Source organism: Ovis aries, chromosome 21, assembly GCF_016772045.2.
Source record: "Ovis aries strain OAR_USU_Benz2616 breed Rambouillet chromosome 21, ARS-UI_Ramb_v3.0, whole genome shotgun sequence".
Taxonomy (NCBI): domain Eukaryota; kingdom Metazoa; phylum Chordata; class Mammalia; order Artiodactyla; family Bovidae; genus Ovis; species Ovis aries.
The window spans coordinates 12,098,548-12,117,412 of record NC_056074.1 but is presented as its reverse complement, the minus strand read 5'-3'; positions in this window follow the sequence as shown (position 1 = coordinate 12,117,412).

Below are 18,865 nucleotides of genomic sequence, written 5' to 3'. Positions count from 1 at the left end.
ATCAGGGGCTGGCATGCAGCTCCCATTCCTGATCCACCCACCCCCTCTCTTCATTGTGACTTCCTCATATTAAAGCTTCAGGAAAATCAACACAGGACCCTCCTCACTGAAAGATAAGGGGATGCAGCCTTCAATAAAACACTTGAGCATTCCTGGAGATGTCAATCCTGCAAATGTAACACAAAGTCCAAAAACTGGGCCAACTACATCTAATTGAGAAACTGTAGTAGAGCCTTTAAGGGCTTCTCAAGTGGTGCGATTGTAAAGAATCCACCTTCCAATGCAAAAGACGCAAGAGACATGGGTTCAATCCCTAGGTCGGGAAAATACTCCAGTACTCTTGCCTAGACAATCCACGGACAAGAGGAGCCAGGGGGGCTACAGTCCATGGGGTCACAGAGTCAGACAGGACTGTGTGACTGAGCATATGGAAACAGGAGAGTCTTTATTAAAAGTAGACTGTTGATGGGATTGGGCTTCCTTCATAGCTCAGTTGGTAAAGAATCCACCTACAATGCAGGAGACCCCGGTTCAATTCCTGGGTCGGGAAGATCCACTGGAGAAGGGATAGGCTACCTACTCCAGTATTCTTAGGCTTCCCTTGTGGCTCAATTGGTAAAGAATCTGCCCGCAACATGGGAGACCTGGGTTCGATCCCTGGGCTGGGAAGATCCCGTGGAGAAGGGAAAGGCTACCCACTCCAGTATTCTGGCCTGGAGAATTCCACAGACTGTATAGCCCATGGGGTTCTCAAAGAGTCGGACACAACTGAGCAACTTTCACTTCACTTGATGAGACTTGGTGGCCCAGTGGCTAAGACCGCACACTCCTAATGCAGGGAGCCTGGGTTTGATCCCTGGTCAGAGAATTTGATCCTACTTTGCTGCTGCTGCTAAGTCACTTCAGTCGTGTCTGACTCTGTGCGACCCCATAGACGGCAGCCCAACAGGCTCCCCCGTCCCTGGGATTCTCCAGGCAAGAACACTGGAGTGGGTTGCCATTTCCTTCTCCGATGGATGAAAGTGAAAAGTGAAAGGGAAGTCGCTCAATCGTGTCCGACTTTTAGCGACCCCATGGACTGCAGCCTACCAGGCTCCTCCGTCCATGGGATTTTCCAGGCAAGAGTACTGGAGTGGGTTAGCCTGCTGCAACTAACAGTTCACATGCCACAACCAAAGATCCCATGTGCTGCAACTAAGAGCTGGCTCAGCCAAATAAATAAATATTTTTTAGAGGTAGGTACTTGAAAGATTGTAACATTTGGGGGGATGAACAGGACTCACCATGTTTTGGAAAGGAGCATGGTTAAAGCCTGAGTAATCAATTGTTAAATTTTAAAGAACTTGCTTGCTTCACTGATGCATAGATCACAGAATGTGCTCAGTAAATGGTAGTTTCTGTTATCAGAGAAAGAAGGGAAAGAAGGGATTTGAGGCCAAATCCCTTAATAATAAATTCTCATATCCAAAAGCTCAAGTACTCAGAAGATGGTCCTCAGAAACAGGATTTTACTTGTTATGCTTACAAAGAATTGCCTAGAAGACAGGGAGCCACAATGTGATTAATTGTGAGATTTAGGGTTAGAAGAATTTAGGTCCCAAATCCCAACACCAACCTTTTTAGGCAGGGTGAATTTGCACTAATCATCTGTCATCGCTGAGATTGAGGTTCCCCATCTGAAAGTAATTCCCAGGATTTTTCTGAGTAATAGGAGAAATATGTGGATTATAGCCCTTTACAAACTGTGAAGTACTCTTAAACACACTAACAAGTGCTTTTGTCTGTGGCCCTGTACCAGAGGTGCCCTAAAAAGGGGAACGTGGCACTGTGTGTAAGGTGCCCATCACAAGGGCTGCAGAGGTCTCATGACTTCACAGCCACTCCTGTATCAGATGCTGAGCCATGGACAGGGTAGAAGGGGACAGGAAGGGGAGCTGGGATATAGGAGGTTCCAGGTCAGCCTCCCCAAATCTGTTCAGCAAGGAACTCTTCACCATAGTTCACCCGCATCAGAAAAACTCATCTGCACTCTCAACTTTGTCACAGAAGAAATACCTCTTACAAAGGATCCAGAAACTTGGAGGAAGAATATTATTGCTCAGCACTTTGTCTTCAGAATATTCCTACGGTGACTTTTCACCTTCAGACTTATTTCATCATCATGTTAGAATGTTAGAAACAGTTGGCATGTTTCATGGGCTCTTTCTTATGGTATGGTGTCACACACAGCACTGCAGAGTGACTCAAGGCTTGGCTTCAAGCCCCTATCCTTTCATTAGTACCACCTTCAGCAGGTCACTGATTCCTTTGAACTATGGCTGCTTCTCGAAACTAAGCAAAGCTACGAAGATAGAAGAAATATCACTTCTTAGCTCACATTTTTGCTCACATGAGCCACAGTTTTAGTTCCCAATTAGATTTCCTCTCGAACCGGTCTCCAAAGGATATTTCCTGAGTTATTCTAGTCTACCCTACGGTTGTGACCTCCAACATGATCTTCTTCATCTGAGAGCTTAGTGCCAAGGCCTGAACCCAGCACACAATAGGTTCTCAGTACATGCTTCTTAAATGACCGACTATATGAAAGTGCTGCACTTAATATGCCAGCAAATTTAGAAAACTCAGCAGTGGCCACAGGACTGGAAAAGGTCAGTTTTCATTCCAATCCCAAAGAAAGGCAATGCCAAGAATGTTCAAACTACTGTACAATTGCAGTCATCTCACACGCTAGCAAAGTAATGCTCAAAATTCTCCAAGCCAGGCTTCAACAGTATGTGAACCGTGAACTTCCAGATGTTCAAGCTGGATTTAGAAAAGGCAGAGGAACCGGAGATCAAATTGCCAACATCCATTGGATTATAGAAAAAGCAAGAGAGTTCTAGAAAAACATTTACTTCTGCTTTATTGACTGCGCCAAAGCTTTTGACTGTGTGGATCACAACAAAATGTGGAAAATTCTTCAAGAGATGGGAATACCACACCACCTTACCTGCTTCCTGGGAAATCTGTATGCAGGTCAAGAAGCAACAGTTAGAACCGGACATGGAACAATGGACTGGTTCCAAATTGGGAAAGAAGGATGTCAAGGCTGTATATTGTCACCCCGCTTATTTAACTTCTATGCAGAGTACATCATGTGAAATGCCAGTCTGGATGAAGCACAAGCTGGAATCAAGGTTGCCGGGAGAAATATCAATAACCTCAGATATGCAGATGACACCACCCTTATGGCAGAAAGTGAAGAGGAACTAAAAGCCTCTTGATGAAAGTTAAAGAGGAGAGTGAAAAAGTTGGCTTAAAGCTCAGCATTCAGAAAACGAAGATCATGGCATCTGGTCCCATCACTTCATGGGAAATAGATGGGGAAACAGTGGAAAAAGGGTCAGACTTTATTTTGGGGGGCTCCAAAATCACTGCAGATGGTGATTGCAGCCATGAAATTAAAAGACACTTACTCCCTGGAAGGAAAGTTATGACCAACCTAGATAGCATATTGAAAAGCAGAGACATTACTTTGCCAACAAAGGTCCATCTAGTCAAGGCTATGGTTTTTCCAGTGGTCATGTATGGATGTGAGAGTTGGACTGTGAAGAAAGCTGAGCGCCAAAGAATTGATGCTTTTGAACTGTGGTGTTGGAGAAGACTCCTGAGAGTCCCTTGGACTGCAAAGAGATCCAACCAGTCCATTCTAAAGGAGATCAGCCCTGGGTGTTCTTTTGGAAGGAATGATGCTAAAGCTGAAACTCCAGTACTTTGGCCACCTCATGCAAAGAGAGAATCTTTTCGCTGGAAAAGACTCTGATGCTGGGAGGGATTGGGGGCAGGAGGAGAAGGGGACGACAGAGGATGAGATGGCTGGATAGCATCACCGACTCGATGGACATGAGTTTGGGTGAACTCTGGGAGTTGGTGATGGACAAGGAGGCCTGGCGTGCTGCAATTCATGGTCGCAAAGAGTCGGACCTGACTGAGTGACTGAACTGAACTGAACTGAACTGATAGGAATCAACTTAACACTCATTACAATCTCCTTGAGTGAAGCCCCGAAAGTACCCAGCACAGTGCAGAGTAGTTGCTCAGGAAACACAAATTGACTAATTCATTCACTCTGCATTTATTATCTCTTCCTCCTGCTTCATTTGCATCTTCTAATCTTTAGGAAGATGAAATTTCCTGTTATGTTTTCTGTTTCTCAACTGTCACCAACTGTTAGTACGAACTGCCGTCTTCTTGGAAAATCTCCCCCTATAGGTAGGGTTTCCAGGTTAAGCAAAGAAAAATACATGTAGCTGTTGTTTAGTTGCTAAGTCATGTCCGACTCTTTATTGACCTCATGAACTGTAGCCCACCAGGCTCCTCTGTCCATAGGATTTTCCAGGCAAGAGCACTGGAGTGGGTTGCCATTTCCTTAAGGGGATCTTCCCAACCCAGGAATCGAACCCGCATTTCAACTTGAGTCTTCTGCTTGGCAGGAGGATTCTTTACCACTGAGCCATCTGGGAAGCCTAAATACACCTCAAAAGGAATATATATATATATATATCTTTTCAGATTACTTTCCTTTATAGGTTATTATAAGATATTGAATAACTAATCAGTAGTTCCCTGTGCTATAAATAGGTCCTTATTGTTTATATATTTTATATAAAGTAATGTGTACATGCAGGTGGTCTCCTGCATTTCAGGCAGATTCTTTACTGACTGAGCCACCAGAAAAAAAAAAATACATGACACCAAGTTAAAAATGAATTTCAGATAAACAGTGAATAATTTTTTTAGTGTCAAGGGATCCCATACAACATTTGAGTCATATTTACCCTGTTGTTTTGTTTTTTTTTTTACTGTTCATCTTAAATTCAGATGTAGCTGGGATCTATTATTTTATCTGGCAACCCTACTTAGAGGGTCTCACCCCAACCATCGACACCAACATAAAAGCTGTCATTTCTCAAAATTACACCATTTAGGCTGATCATTAATTAGTCAGTCCCTAAATATGCCTACGGAGACAGCAAGCTGGGTTTTTTTTCTTCAAGCCCAAGCCCTGCTCCAAGTCATATGTTGGGGAAGACAGAATCAAGTCTTTCAGTTCTCTTGCTGATCTTAAACTTCCTTCCTTTGGCCAATGAGCTGCTCTCGCTCTCTCTTCTGATTCATGGGATCGTAGAAATATTCCTTCAGCACCCAGAAATTAGAACGTGCCAACACTAAGCTTAGGTTTCCCCTTTTGTGCTGCTCCCAAAATCAGTTCATCCTTCCAAATCTCCCTGCTACTGTTATTGAAACAGAAACCTTACCTTTTTCTCCAGATGCAGGAGGTGGTTTAACCTCTGTCTTTTGTATGCCTCCTCCTCTTGTACTTATTAAGTCGCAAACTCCTGGGTTTCTTCTTGTTGCTATTTTTGTTTTGTTTTATTTTCCCTGTGGAAGCATTTCCTGGACCTGCCTCTTCTATTGCACCTCTTCAGCCAGTCATGCCAGTTTAGTGTGTCATCACCTACGGCCTGGATTTCAGCAACAGCATCCTAGCTCTTCTGGGTCCCTGCATCTGTGTAACTTCCAGTAAATTTACATTATATAGTGTCCTTTTCCCATGTGGGATTCCCTTTTGGGAGAAGGTGGTGTGAGTCTCTTTCCTATTTAACCAATCAATATCAAGCTTCATAGCCTAGGCTTCAAGGTCCCAAACTTATAGTTTTTTCCTCTGTGTCTGCTGTCTTTAGACTGATGCAATCCAATTTCTATTTGCCAGTCCCTGCTTCTGGCAGCACCAACTCCATCAGCATTTGCTTTGAGTCCCTAAATCCCTTCCTTGTCTTCCTCTGGGTCAATACACATCCCTTGCCTCCTTCAAAGCCCAGCACATTAGAAGATAACGAAGCCAACCTTAAGATAAGGAAGGTCTTTCCAAACTAAAGAAAGCAAAAGAACATAAAAGGAAACATATAAAGAGCTTAAAAGGAAAGAAAGCAAAAGAACATTAAAAAAAAAAAAGGAATTGTGCAATAAGTTTGATTACACAAGAATGAAAAAATCTTTATGTCAAAACAAGAGAAACTAGGGAAAATGTTTGCCAAGTACGACAAAGTTAATATTCTTGATATAATTTTACAAATCAATTAGAAGCAGACTTTCCCAAAGAAAATGAAGAAAAAAGACTAGTCTATGACACACAAAGTAAAAAGAGGCCAAGGCCCAAAACATGAAAAACCATAAAGCTTCAGTAGTAACGGAGAAAAGTAGATTAAAACAGCAATGAGCTTCTCTTTCCCTTTATCGAATGGGCATCTTTTAAAAGAATGCCACTTCGTGTTGATATGATTGCAAGAACAGAAACTTCCACACATACTCTAGCAATCAATTTCAGGATGTTTTTTCTTATCATACTTTAAAATTGCATAGATTTGAAAAAAAATTTTTTTCTTTTTTGTCTTCTTAAGAGTGTTTTCAAGTTTTCCTACAATAAATATGTATCTTTTATAGTTAACAATATACACAAATGCATTTCTTAAAATCCTATGAAAATTAAAGGGAAGGTGAGGAGAGAGAAAAAGGAAAGTACGCTAGCATCGCTCTGCTAGACCTGGTTTGGGAATCCCTGGTGGTCACTAACCAGCTGTCATTAACCTCTCAAGTCTAGACTCCTCGCCTCAGAGAGCTGTTGTTAAGATGGAAACAAAAAATAGTATGTTACCTGTTGCCACAGTCCCTCGCATTTTGTAAATATTCAAAGAATGGTAGCATCTGCTGTTATTCTGTTGTATCCTCAGCACCGAGTTTCAGGCTTCTGCACATAGTAGGTGCAAAGTTAAAATATCTGACGGATCGTGTGATTTTATCTGGACTTTTAATGTTTTTTCCCACTGACCCTGGACTCTCTTTCCTCTTTTCCTTTCCTCCTGCCTCTTTCACATCTGTCTTTCCAGCCCCTTTCTCCTTCTCATTACACGCCACGTCTTATGGAACAATCTTTCTCAAGTGCTCTGAACAACATTTTTCAAAATCCATCTCCAGAAGCCACTGACTTGTCAGCCTTACCTGAAGGTCAGCAGCAATGACAGTGGTTCCGTCTTCTCTTCACTCTTGCTCCTTGTTTAGTAAATACCTGGCCTGGAACACCTGTACTCAGGATGCCTCCTGTGCTTGACTGTGCCTCAGTCTGTTCACATGGTGCTGCCTAGTGGCTTGTGATAAGTTTGTCTGCTAGCCTTTTCTTTCCTCAAGGCTGAAGCTAATTCTATCTCTTATGATGCTTCCTGCATGTTCATGTTCATCAGGCTCGTAAAGTTGTTTACAGCATTTGTTAGTCAGCAAAATATCCCCCTTGTCTGTCTTCCCCCTTTCATCCCTTCCACTCCTTCACCCTCCCCTTCTGAAAATATAATCATTAATTATTGTTTGTTTTGCTCTGACAGAAATTTGTGTTTGCTTTGGGAACGTAGGATGAATGCTTTTGTGCCTATGACCCATAGGCATGATATTGACAGTGTACCTGTGTGTTCAGTCGCTTCGAGTCACGTGCAACTCTTTGTGGCCCCTGAACTGTAGCCTGCCAGGCTCCTCTGTCCATGGGATTCTCCAGGCAAGAATACTGGAGTGGGTTGCCATGCCCTCCTCCAGGGAATCTTCCTGACCCAGGGATTGAACCCACATCTCCTGCATTGCAGGTGGTTTCTTTACTGCTGAGCCACCAAGGAAGCCCAATATTGACAATACATCCTTGTATTATTTCAGAAACATACTAAACACTTTAGAGAGCAACTGATCACAGCAGGATGTAATCCACAATAAGCTCTGGATTCCCTCCCACCCCATAGCCTCATAATTATTAAAGTGTGTCCGTGATTATGGGGTGTGTCATTAGACTAGATTGGAATTCTGTCTTCAGTACTGTACAACCACAAGCAATTCACCATCCTCTCAGCTTTGGCTTCCTAATCTATAAAGATAAAATGATAATATTTATCTCAAAAGATGAGAATTAAATGTACGTAAAGCATGTAACAGACACTCTAACACAGGGTAGGTGTAGGGACACTCTCTGACATAAAGGGAAATGTGAATTTCCTTTCCAAATTCGTTCATTCCATGGGGATTTATAATCCAGTAGAAAAAACCAAGACCTCAATAGATGAAGTAAACACTAAACATAGTCAAAATGAGTTTATCAAACACATAGTACATACCATGAGCCAAGCACTCTATTAAAAGCAGTTTACAAATCCAGGGATCGAACCCAGGTCTCCCACATTGCAAGTGGATTCTTTACCAATTGAGCCATCAGGGAAGCCCTTACGAACGTTACCTAATTTAATTTTCACAATAGTATGAAAGTACCTTTAACTTTCACAGGTACTATTGTAACTCTGTTTTAAGATGAGGAAACTAACATCCCGCTGGCCCCACAGTTAGGAAGGGGCGAAGCTCAAGCTGTCTGGTACCAGTGTCCATGCTTATAATCACCGTGTCGTAATTTTCTTACTCATGCCTTGCACATGGTAGGAACCAAAGAAATATCTTCAAGTCTACTCTAACCTTTCTGACCAAATCAGAGAGCAGTGACCACACATTCCCAGAAAAGCACCTTTTACCTATTCTTTGATAAAAATAATTGACTCCTTTGCAGACAGGCTTAAAGTCCAACCCAGCCTGGTACAAAGGAACCAAACTAGTATATTTTTTTATTTTTTTACTGTCAAGAGACTAGTTCCCCTAGGGCCAGTGACTCTATAATAATAAATATCTTAGAGTGTGAAGAGGTTGCCTTTTTTTTGAAGGCCCCTTTGGACTCCACAGATTCTCTCAGAGAGATATCATTTGGTAAGCCCCTTTTATATTTGCTTTCTCATTTAATTCTCACAATTACCTTACAAAGTATCTTTTATAGACCTAATTTATACTGGCGAGAAATTGGAGCTCATAAATGTTCAATTCCCAAGGTCACCCTAGTCAGGAAGTATTTAGGATTTGAACTTTGAACTGTCTGAAGCCACTGATGCTTCCATTGTTCTCCTCTTGGAAATATCTATACGCCTGCCCTTAGCACCTGTGGATTCAAGAGTTCTGAGTACTGGTGTGAATCTAGGTGTGCTCATTTAGAAGGACTCTCTGTTCTCAATCAATGAAGGAGTAACTCTGGCAATAACATTTCCTCTTAATTCAGAGCGTTTTAAATCTCCAGAACACCAAGGTAGCAGCTCTGGTTTAGTCATGATAAGGGACAGAAAATATTTTGTTCTACCCGGTCTGTGACTCTATCCATCAAATTAACGATACTAAAATATTTCAAAGGTTCAGATAGCTATAGAAAGACTAACTGTAGAAGCCCTGGGCTTCAGTTGTATTTAACCCTGATTCAATAATATTAACAGTTCCTCTTGCTGGGAAACTTTTGTTGTGAGTGCCTCTTTAAGACATTTGAGGATGTGGCTAGGAATATACTTTGTATCCCTAGTGTTGATATTTCTTATTGAAATCATTAGAAATAGTGACTTAAAAATGTTTTTATTGAGGTATGGTTGTTGTAAAATATTATATGTTTCAGGTGTACGACCTAGTGATTCACAATTTTTGAGGCATGCTCCATCTATAGTTATCATAAACTATTGGCTACATTCCCTGGGTTTCACAGTATGTCCCCATAGCTTGTTTGTTTTCTGCATAGTAGTTTGTACCTTCTAAAACCCTACCCTTAACTTGCCCCTCCCTGCTTTCCTCTCCGTGCTGGTAAACACTAGTCTGTTCTCTATATCTGTGAGTGTGTTTCTTTTTTGTTATACTCACTAGTTTTATTTTTTAGATTACACATATAAGTGCTATCATATAGTATTTGTCTTTCTCGGTCTGACATTTCACTTAGCATACTCACCTCCAAGTCCATCCATGTTGCTGCAAATGGCATTATTTCATTCCTTTTTTATGACTGAATAGTATTTCATTGTATATATCTGTGGTTGTTGTTGTTGTTCGCTTGCCAAGTTATGTCTGACTCTTTGCAACCCCATGGGTCGCAGCACACCAGGCCTCCCTGTTCCTCACTATCTCCTGGAGTTTGCCCCAGTTCATGTCCGTGTATGTACCCACCACATTTTTTTAATCCATTCATCTGCTGATGCTGCCTTTCCTTGAAGTAAACAATGTAACCATTAGAAGGTCCACAAATTTCCGTTTTGTCTTTTGGCTGTGCTGGTTCTTTATTGTGGTGCACCGTCTCTTCATTCTGGTACACAGGCTTCTCTAGTTGTGGCACGTGGGGCGGGCTTAGTTGCCCCTTGGCATGCGGGATCTTAGTTCCCCAACCAGGGATCAAACTCATATACCCTGCATTGGAAGGCTGATTCTTAACCCTGACTACAAGGGAAGTCCCCACAAATTGATGTTTTTAAACAGAACCTCAATTCTGTTCAAAAAGAAATTCCAAAACAATGTCATTTACTGTGTTGAAGTACAGTTGATTTATAGTGTTGTGTTAAATTCTACTGTACAACAAACTGATTCCATAATACACACACACATTGTTTTTTCATATTCTTTTCCATTATAGTTTATCATAGGATATTGAATATAGTTCCCTGTACTATAGAGTAGGGGCTTCCAAGGTGGCTCTAATGGTAAAGAACCCACCTGCCAATGCTGGAGACCTAAAGTGATGCGGATTTGATCTTTGATCCCTTAGTCAGGAAGATCTCCCAGAGGAGATCATGGCAACCCACTCCAGTATTCTTGCCTGGAAAATTCCATGGACAGAGGAGCCTGGCAGGCTGCAGTCCATGGAATCACAAAAGAGTCCAACACAACTTAGCTACTAAATAACAACGGCAGAGTCTCTTGATGTTCAGTTAAGATGCTGTCTACCTCCCAATTTTTTAAGCGATGGGTTTGGGGTTTTATAACTATTTTTGAGAATATTTATCTTTTAATTTATTATTAATTTGTCTGGCTGCACCAAGTCTTAGTTGTTGCATGAGGGAGCTTTAGCTGCCGCATGCAAACTCTTAGTTGCAAGGTGGGATCCAGTTGCTGACCAGGAATCGAACCCCAGCCCCCTGCATTGGAAACTTGAAGTCTTAGCCACTGGACTGCCAGGGAAATCCAACTCAAAAAACTGAATGGGAATAACTGAAATATAACAGTGTTTCTTTTGGGTTTATAGTCTGTAGGCAATTAATCATTTTCTTCTTTTCTGTATTTTTTGGATTTAATGTAAATACTCATTAATGTATTTAAAGAGAATGCATTAACTTTTAATTAATTATAACTACATATAGGTTTTGTAGTTTAAAAATTAGATCATGATTTCTAAGCAAGTGTTTTAAAGAACACTAATCTATACACATTTATTCATTGGTTTTTAAACAATTTTATTTTATATTGGAATGTCGGAGAAGGCGATGGCACCCCACTCCAGTACTCTTGCCTCGAAAATCCCATGGGCGGAGGAGCCTGGTAGGCTGCAGTCCATGGGGTTGCGAAGAGTCAGACACGCCTGAGCGACTTCACTTTGACTTTTCACTTTCATGCATTGGAGAAGGAAATGGCAACCCACTCCAGTGTTCTTGCCTGGAGAATCCCAGGGACGGGGGAGCCTGGTGGGCTGCCGTCTATGGGGTCGCACAGAGGCGGACACGACTGAAGTGATTTAGCAGCAGCAGCAGCAGCAGTTAATTTATAGTGCTGGATTAGTTTCAGGTGCAGAGCAAAATGATTCAATTACACATACATATATATGTTCCATTTCAGATTCTTTTCCCATAAAGGTTTTTATAGGATATTGAGTAAAGTTCCCTGTGTTATATAGTAGGTCCTTGTTGGTTATTTATTTTATATATAGTAGTATGTATCTGTTAATCCCAAAGCCCTAATTTATTCCTCCTTTTCCACTTTGGTAACCATAAGTTTGCCATTTCTGTTTTGTAAATAATTTCATTTGTATCAGTTTTTTAGATTCCACATATAAGTGATATCATATGACACTTGTCTTTCTGTATTATCCTTATATGTTTAATCATATGATATCATATGATATTTGTCTTTCTGTATTATTCTTATATGTTTAACTTAATCAGGTCCTTACCACCACTACCTTTCCCTCTATTTCTTCCAGTTCAGAGCTACCTTCCTTATTTAATGCTTTTCAGTTAATGGTGAATGACGTCTTGTGGGTCTGAGTCTTGATACCAGCTTGCAACGTCCAGAAAATAACGTCAAAGCTATGAATTCATTGGGAGTCATCTAAAAGCGAGTGGCTTCTCCAGTGGCTCAGTGGCGAAGAATCTACTTGCAGTACAGGTAGCTGCAGGAGATACAGGTTTGATCCCTAGGTCAGGAAGATCCCCTGGAGAAGGGAATGGTAATCCACTCCAATATTCTTGTCTGGAGAATCCCATGGACAAAGAAGCCTGGCAGCGTCCATAGGGTCACAGAGTTGTTCACGGCTGAAGTGACTTAGCAGGCACATACACACGATCTGTTTGTAAATACACCTTCTCTAATTTTGAGAGCACCAACTGTTTCCTGTTGGGATCTTCACTATTATGCTTCTTAATGTTCATTTTCCCCTTCTTTGGAAGCAGAATGCTCATTTTTACCTGAGTTCATTGCTACACAGAGAAGCCTGGTGGGCTACAGTCCATGGGGTCGCAAAGAGTGAGACATGACTGAGCGACTTCATTTTTATTGTTACACAGCTGAAAAACTATATTTCAAGTTTCCCTTGTAGCTAGGCAGAGTCACAACAAGTAGAAATGGTATCGATTCTTCTTACTTTTTTTTTTTCTGGTATGTATATTATTTTTGAGGCTTGAAATTTCCATTTACAGAATTTAGTTTATAACAGATTCAAAAACCAAACTTCTTGACCTCCCAAGGCTAAAAAACTAAATTCGCAAAAGAACTACTATTAAATAGCACATAAAAACTATAAATTATTCTTATATCTTTCTAAAAGGCTCATCCTTCTCTAGTCTTCCACCCTGCTCTCTAAATGATGATATGATTCCTGGAGCTCAAGCATCTATTTTGGAACATGAGGGTTAGAGTCACACACTAGACTTGGAGGAATAGAATGTTAGAAAGGTCCAGGGTCTCTGATAAGTTGATAACTGGCCATAACAGCCTTGGACTGCCTCTTCCACATGAGAAAAAACCTCTGTATTGTCTAAGTCCCTGTTGTATTAAGTTTTTCTGTTATGTACAGCCAAACAAATTCTAGATAATGTATTTCTGGAACTAAAACTGTATATTGTGGTATCTACCTGTTTCAGAGAAGGCAATGGCAACCCACTCCAGTACTCTTGCCTGGAAAATCCCATGGACGGAGGAGCCTGGTGGGCTGCAGTCCATGGGGTCGCTAAGAGTCAGACACGACTGAGTGACTTCACTTTCACTTTGCACTTTTGTGCATTGGAGAAGGAAATGGCAACCCACTCCAGTGTTCTTGCCTGGAGAATCCCAGGGAGGGGGGAGCCTAGTGGGCTGGTGTCTATGGGGTCGCACAGAGTCAGACACGACTGAAGTGACTTAGCAGCAGCAGCAGCAGCTCCCTGTTTACATAACCCTTATCACTCACTAATGTATTTTTTTTTAATTGCCTGCTTCCTTCCACTATAACGTAGGCTTCTTAAGGGCAGGGCATGTGTGTGTGCGCGCGCTCAGTGTCCCAACTCTTTGCGATCCTGTGGACTATAGCCTGCCAGGCTCCTCTGTCCATGGGATTCTCCAAGCGAAACTAAAGGAACAGGTTGCCATTTCGTCCTCTGGGGGATCTTCCTAACCCAAGGATGGAACCTGCATCTTCTGTATTGGTAGGCAGATTGCTTACCACTTGAACCATTAGGAGAGCCTTTACAGGCAGGGACTCGGCTTATTTTGTTGTATCCCAGCCCCGAAAGCAGTGGTCACCACATAGGGGCTCGATAAATGTTTGTTAAATGGTGTCTGGTGCAAACTGCAGATGTGGGCACTGCTGGTTGAAGGAGTGACAGCAGGAAGCATAATGCTTGCATTCACTAACTTACGTGAAAGAAAGTGAAAGCGTTAATCGTTCAGTCCTGTCTGACTCTGCGACACCATGGACTGTAGCTCACCAGGTTCCTCTGTCCATGGGATTCTCCAGGCAAGAATACTGAAGTGAATTGCCTTTCCCTCCTCCAGGGGATCTTCCAACCCAGGGATCAAACCCAAGTCTCCCACGTTGCAGGCAGATTCTTTACTGTCTGAGCCACCATTGAATGATAACAATGTAGTCATATTGTTTTACACTTCCTTGCTTTTGCTGCAGCTGCTCGTTCTGACAAGAATGTCTTCTCCCTTGGCCACCAGTCATGCTCCTACTTATATCTCAAGTTTTAACTTAATCACCACTGCCTCTGGGACACTGTCCTTCAATCACCACAAGGAGAGATGATCTTCCTTTATTCAACTGTATTTCCAATTCTCAATTGAATTATAGCACTTATCACCCCACACTACAATTAATTTTTTACATCTCTGCCTCCCCAGCTAGACTCTGGACCTTGAGGGTAAAGTCTATGACTGATTTGTCTCTGTTTTTCCCAGTGCTTAGTCTAATTCCTGGTTCATGTTTGGGTGCAGTACATGTTTGCTGAGGTGTTGGCAAGATGACAGGTCTGAGGCTGTGATTTGCTTCTGCTAATTGCAATAAAACCATAAAAATACTTTTGTATTACTTGATTTATGGGGGAAAATTAACTGTACTGGATCAGCTGAAGGACAATCTGGATTCTAGTCCCAACCCCAGAACTTCCTACCCAATGACCTCTTTGAGTGTGTTTTACCTCTTTGAACATCTACACCTTCATTTATAAATGGGAATGTGATGATCTCACAGGGCTGTAATGAGGATCAAGCCAGCAACTGTAGGTAAAAGCTTTCTGTAAATGAACTAGTAACCTTCATGCGAGAACAAATTTAAAACTGCTCAAGTTCATGGGACTTCCTTGGAGGTCCAGTGATTAAGACTCCACCCTTCCAATATAGTGGGTGCAGGGTCTGTTCTGCTGGGGAACTAAGATCTCACATGCTGTTTGGCTTGGCCAAAAAAAAATTTTTTTTCTTTTAAAGTGCTCAAGTTCAGAGTTTGTCCTTTTTAAAGTAACAATAATCCCCAGAAAATTCTCCTCCCTGGCCTCTGGATACAAAGATAACTATACTATACTATGCTATGATAGATAACTATCTTAGATCTCTTCTCCTTATTTCTAGAGCCTCCACAAGCTGAAGCAGCTTTCAAATTTTGAGGCCTCTCATCTTGAATCAGTCTTCTCCCTCAGATATAGCTAGTTATTAGGAATACCTAAATTTCATCTAGAATGAACATTTATAAGAAAGCCTTTCCTTGCTCCCTGCAGATTCAACACTAAGAAGCAGCCAAAAGCTGAGGTCTCGTGCGCTTGAAACCTGGGCCAAACAGGGGTTCCAGCACCTGGAAGACCCCTCCCCTCAGCCTCTGAAAACTGGGCCTCTGAGTATCCTGAGAAACAGTGTAACACTCATTTTTGTTTTTCTCCGGTTCTTTGGGTCTCACCTTGATTTGCTCTAGCAGGCTAAAGAATCCAGCCACTCAGTTAATGAGAGGGAATTGTTATGATTTAAAGACTTTTGGGAAAGGAAGAAGGGGGCATGAGGAGATGACAGATGAAAGAAGTGCCTTCTAATTTGTTACCTTTAGAGGTGTTTCCATGGGCCTCACCTAGGGCTATAGTTAGGATCAAATGGAAAGATGGGATCATTAACTCAGCCCTGGAATGCAGTCTAGCAGCACTGATGAGATGATTGCTACCCTCTCCATTCCTCTGGGCTGGCTGCTCACAACTGGTTTGTGTTGTTAGAAGTAGTGAGCATTTTGTGAATTTCTCCAGTGTTTCTACCGCTTCTGTTTTCGTGATAGTTTTAACTACCTTTCCCTCTTTATGGGGGAAACAAACAAAAAAAGCAAACAAACAAAAATGGACCTTTTTCTTTTACGGTGCCTCTAATCTCAGATTAGTTTTTTGGACTTTAAAGATTTCCTTCTCAGGCCATATGTGCCCCGACAAACACAGGAACAGCTGTGAGGTTCAGGTTTTCAAACCTGCTCCATTCAGAGGATTTCTACCACATTTACCATACTAAGTCTCCCATATACTTCCTCACCTTCGCCCTCACTATCACCCCACCCCCACCACCACCACCACCCAGAATGCTTGTGGGGGTTAATCTCTTGTTAATCTTAAATCATTCTAGGGACTTGGCAGTCCAGTGGTTAAAACTTTGCACTCTCATTTCGTTTGGGCCTGAGTTTGATCCCTGGAAGGGGGAATTAAGATCCCTGCTTGCCTGGTGGCCGAAAGAAAAAAAAAAAATCTTCCAAGATACCCAGTTCTCAAAAGCCATCTCAATTCAATTCAACCTTATTCAAACTACTATCTATTGGGTAGTAAGTGCTGTGTTAGACTATGGGAACACAAAGGTTAAGGTGGTTTCTGACCTCAGGGAGCTCATGTTCTTGGAGGGAAGGAAGGCAGGAAAACTCCTCGAATACAATGTGATCAGAGACATTACTTTTAGCCCCACAGGAAACACAGATGCCTGAAAGGGTTTAGGGCAACTCATATAGCATCCATGAAACTATTTTGAAGCATTCAAATGCACATTTATGTATATTTTCTGGGAACTCATTATAGTAAGCATCAGTTTAGTTGATTTTTTTTTTTTTTTTTTGGTATGTCACAATCAGATTTAAGGCCCTTGAGTTTAAGAACCATATATATTTTTTGGATCCTACCCATGGCACATATAGAAAAGAAAATGGCAACCTACTCCAGTGATCTTGCCTGAGAAATCCCACAGACGGAGGAAGGATACATTTGGGCTGTAGTCCATGGGGCCACGAAACAGCTGGACATGACTTAGCGACTAAACAACAAATAACGTGGCACGTAACACTCAGTGATACTCATTTGCCTCAATAGCTGGTTGCTTGATTTGCAGAAGAATGGAGTTGAAGAAAGAGCTTGGACTGGGGAATCCGGCAGTGCTAGGTTCTAATTTTAGCAGTGGCATTTGTTAGTGGTAGACTTTGGCAAGACATTTAGCCTCTCTGAGTCTCAGTTCTTCTTAAAATGGAGACAAGAACATCTTCCTCTCAAGTTGTTATGATTTTATTTGATAAGTGAAGTGTTTGGTTTTAAAGTAGAATTCTCTTTCTTCCTCTTTTTTCTGGTAGGACTATGGGAAAGGGGATAATCCTTTGCACATTTTCACAGGCAATGTGACAGTATTTTTTTTTTTAATGAAAAAATGCGTACACAGGCTTTAAATCTTGCAAAGCATAGAAATTAACTACATATCGGAGAAGGCAATGGCAACCCACTCCAGCACTCTTGCCTGGAGAATCCCAGGGATGGGGGAGCCTGGTGGGCTGCCATCTATGGGGTCGCACAGAGTCGGACACGACTGAAGCGACTTAGCAGTAGCAGCAGCAGCGACTTATATAATTATAAGATCCTAAGCTTCACAAGGGCAAGGATCATGTTTATTTTGTTCAATACTGTCACTTCTTTATCTCACACTGTGTGCGTGCATGCTAAGTAGCTACAGTCGTGTCCAACTCTTTGCGACCCCATGGACTTTAACCCACCAGCCTCCACTGCCCATGGGATTCTCCAGGCAAGAATACTGGAGTGGATTGTCATGCCCTCCTCCAGGGGATCTTCCTGACCCAAGGATCAAACCCACGTCTCCTGCGGCTCCTGCACTTGCAGGCTAGTTCTTTACCACTAGCACCATCTGGAAAGTCCTTCCCAACTGCTGCTGCTGCTGCTGCTGCTGCTAAGTCGCTTCAGTCGTGTCCGACTCTGTGCAACCCCATAGACAGCAGCCCACCAGGCTCTCCCGTCCCTGGGATTCTCCAGGCAAGAACACTGGAGTGGGTTGCTATTTCCTTCTCCAATGCATGAAAATGAAAAGTGAAAGGGATGCTCAGTTGTGTCCAACTCTTAGCGACCCCATGGACTGCAGCCTACCAGGCTCCTCCATTCATGGGATTTTCCAGGCAAGAGTACTGTATTGGGGTGCCATTGCCTTCTCCGCCTTCTCACACTAAGTATTTAATAAAAATCAAAGGAAGAAATGAATAAATTTATAATAACATATTTATATAAAAATAAATAAAACAGTTCACAAGAATCAGTTTGAATGTATTTACTTATTGACTGTGCCATGTGGCATCTGGGATTTTAGTTTCCCAATCAGGGATCAAACACATTCCCCCTGCAGTAGAAAGGTGGAGTCTTACCCACTAGACCACCAGGGAAGTTTCCAAAAAAATCAGTTTACAATATTTGGATATTTTAAATTTGGATTGTCTCAAAAACCCAGATCCAATCTTTATACTTCTGACCTCAATATGACTGCCTGTGGCACAAACCTGTGGGTCTAATGGAGTTTGACTCAGGACAGTTGGCAGTAGGATTCCACAGTGAAGAAGTTGTTTCTGGCAGCTCTATAGCTGAAGGCAGAATAAGCACAGAAAGGGCCATTTATTACACAGTGAAATCTAAAACATGCCTCAAAATATCAATTTTGAGAATGACGCTATCTAGCCAACTTTTGTCTGAGAAAAGGTAAAGCTTTTGACCAGTTAAGGGGGACAGGACCATGTGTCTATGATATGTCTATAATATGACAATTTTATACACATCTTGTCATTTGATCTCTACAACAACTTTGTGGATTAAGTAGTTCAATAAATATTTGAGCATTTTCTAGGTCCCAAGTACTGTGCTTAGTACCATAGGGTATTACATTTGGCTAAGTTACTGTCATTTCTTTCCAGTAATAATAATAATTACAATTTATTGGGCTT